Genomic DNA, 3,430 nt, shown 5'->3' on the forward strand with positions numbered 1-3,430 from the left:
AAGCACTGCAGCACTGCCTCGGCGAAGCGGCAACAGGCTGTGCTGCAGCTAATCTGCATAGGTGACAAACCCCACAATGCAGAAGAGGTGTGGACAGCTCTAAAACAGCATGCAGATCACTGGCTCACACCTCTGAACCTAAAGCCAGGAAAGGTTGTGTGTGACAATGGCCGGAACCTGGTGGCGGCTTTGAGGCGAGGCCAGCTGACACATGTTCCATGCGTGGCCCATGTGCTCAACCTCGTGGTTCAGCGGTTTCTAAACTCATACCCAGAGCTGTCTGATCTGCTGGTAAAAGTTCGCCGCCTGTCTGCACATTTTCGAAAGTCACCTACTGCTTCAGCCGGCCTTGCCGGCTTTCAGCGTCATTTGCATCTTCCGGCTCACAGACTGGTGTGTGATGTCCCCACGCATTGCTGATATGTGCCCGTTCAAGTGTCTCGGGAATTTTCAACAGATCCGTCCGAAGGTGGATGGCCCCTTATTATGTCACGAGGATGGGTCCTTTTTATCGAGATACCAATTTGTGAGTGTTTTTAGGGCATGTTTGAAGTCGTTGGGGTTAGATCCGAAGTCTTTCGGATTGGGGCAGCGAAGGAGGCCTCTATATGCGGCCTACCGGAGGAGACAGTTAAGCAGATTGGTAGGTGGAAGTCGCAGCGCTTTAAGTCGTATGTACGTCCCCAGGTGGTTGTTGGCAATTGAGAGGAAAAGGGGGGGGTATTAGGGTAGCAATGGGGGGGGTGAGAGTGTGTGTTTTTTGTCAATTTGGTTTGGTGAGGCAATAAAATGGTGTCGTCTGTACATTTTGTATTGCAGAAGCACCCCCCCTTCCTTCCCTGGTCTGGATCCTTGGCCACTCTTATGTGTATTGGGGAGCCCGACGAGCGGACGCGAGATGGAACGGGAGACAGCTAGGTTTTGAGAAGGACCTGGCTCTCGTGCGATGGCTCGGTGTTCGGGGGTTAGGGTGGAACAGGGTGTTGCAGGAGGTGCATAGATACGCCCGGTTGGACAGACCTCCTGACATCTTAGTGTTGCATGCCGGGGGGAATGATTTGGGTGGGCGTCCTTTTCGAATCTTGATAACGGACATCAAACATGATTTGTTACGGTTATGGGTGTCGTTTCCAGGTCTAACGATAGTCTGGTCGGAGATAGTAGCGAGAAAGAGTTGGCAGAAAGCGCGGTCAGTTGACAGGTTGAACAAGGCGCGGGCGAAGGTTAATAGGGCGATCTCGAAGTTTGTTAGTCGGAACGGGGGTATAGCAATACGGCATGTTGAGTTGGAAAGGACGGAAGAGGAATTTTGGTTGGCTGACGGGGTACACCTTAATGCGGTGGGAACTGACTTATGGGCTCTTGGCTTGCAGGGAGGTATTGAGAGGGCCCTTTGCTTGCGGGGGGTCTCAGGCACTTGAAGGGTTTCAAGGTGCCTTCGTTGTGGTGTTGTTTATTGGTGGGTCCTTGAAGTTGGTTTAAAATTGGTTCGGGGATTCATCCGGGTATGGATCCCCTCATTGGCAGAATTGATGGTCCCCTAGTGATTTTGGGGGGGAACCCCGACGGGGTATGTCGGGGCCCCTGGGGGTGTGGTTGGGGTTGACGGAGGATTAACCCTAACCATTTGGTGCTACTGAGTCAGTGTGGGTAACGGCTGGGAGCAAGTTGAGGTTTTTTATTGCTCGGTTATGGGAATCACCAGGGTTTTGGTAGCTTCAAGGACCTTACCACATTGCAAATTTTATTGGTTATGTATTCTTGTTAATAAAATGGCTGCTATGGCCAAAATTATCCAAAGATAAATTTGTGTCTGTGTAATTACTTTTAAATAAGAAATGGGAATGGAGGTGTGGGGTATGAAAGGAAGACCGGAGTCAACAATTCCAGGGTCAAGCATGTTTATTTGCGTAAGCTTCGTTCCAGGGTAGAAAGGGTAAGAGTGCCTTTCAGAATTCGAAGTGGTCGGACTGTACGGACCACCAAGAACTGCAGGAGAGCTTGAACATCTTCCCATGGATGTGCGACATCCTCCCTCATCAGTTACGTAGGTAAGCAGGTTCTCAGCATTGCAGCCCATTTGTTGTCTTAAGTTAGTTAAGCGGGGTTAACTAACCTGTCAGTTCAGCCTCAGGTCTAAAGCAGAGGCCTGGACTCCACTCCTTACTCCTCACTCCACAACTCTCCTTAAAAACAACTGACTCCTTTTTCCTGCCCCGGGGTCTCCAGACCCTTAGGTGGGCGTTTCCTTCCGTCTGGTCCTGCCCACTGGTGTGCCTGTCTTTCCCTGGGGGAGGTGACTAGGGTTTTCTGGTTGGCTTTGTGTGACTTAGGTGAGGGAAGTTGTTATGCGGGGGCCTATGTGTGACTACCTGCAGTGTCAGGGCGTCACATATGTATGTGTGTATGTCTGCTAAAGGAATCCGCACCGTCATATTTACAAACACAAAATTTTGACTCTATGCACAGAAGAGAGTCATGCTATTTACATGATTTGTGTTTTTTTACCTTTTAAAACTATCATTAAATGTTAAGTTTTAGTTAGGGATTTATGCTTCTGTCTGTCTCTCTCCCAGTCTCTGTCATCTGTCTGTCTCTGTGTGTCTCTATCTCTATCCATGTCTCTCTGTCTCTCTATCTCTGTCTGTCTCTCTGTGTCTGTCTGTCTTTCTCTCTTTGTGGCTGTCTGTTTCTATGTCTGTCTGTCTCTTTTCCAGGTCTGTCTCTTTTCCAGGTCTGTCTCTTTCCCTGTCTGTCTGTCTCTTCCCCTGTCTGTCTCTTCCCCTGTCTGTCTCTTCCCCTGTCTGTCTCTGTATTTCTTTGTCTGTCTCTGTCTGTCTCTTCCCCTGTCTGTCTCTTTCCCTGTCTCTCTCTGCCTGTCTCTCTTTGTCTCTCTCTGTCTGACTCATTCCCCGTTTGTCTCTTTCCCTGTCTATCTCTGTATTTCTTTGTCTGTCTCTATCTGTCTGTCTCTCTCTGTCTGTCTCTTCCCCTGTCTGTCTGTTTCCCTGTCGGTCTGCCTTTTCTCCTGCCTGTCTCTGTATGTTTGTCTTTGTCTGTTTCCCTATCTGCCTCTGTCTCTTTCTCTGTCTCTGTCTGTCTGCCTTTTTTCCCTGTCTATCTCTGTCTGTCTCTTTCCCTGTCTGCCTCTGTCTGTTTGTCTCTGTCTCTTTCCCTGTCTGTCTATGCCTATCTGTCTCTGTCTGTTTGTCTCTCAGTCTGTGTCTGTCTCTCTCTATCTGTCTCCCCACTGACATCATATTATCTCACACATAAGCTTCTTATACTATGAATGTCCTTTGTTCCTATAGCAACCAATCACAGCTGCTATTAATAACTTGCAGCTCCCACCTCCATTCAGTTTAATGGAGGCAGGTTTTTTGGAGAGTAACTGTAAAGGTTAAATATTCCTGTTAAAACATAGTCTACA

The sequence above is a fragment of the Anomaloglossus baeobatrachus genome, unplaced genomic scaffold (assembly GCF_048569485.1).
Source record: "Anomaloglossus baeobatrachus isolate aAnoBae1 unplaced genomic scaffold, aAnoBae1.hap1 Scaffold_62, whole genome shotgun sequence".
NCBI classification, from domain to species: domain Eukaryota; kingdom Metazoa; phylum Chordata; class Amphibia; order Anura; family Aromobatidae; genus Anomaloglossus; species Anomaloglossus baeobatrachus.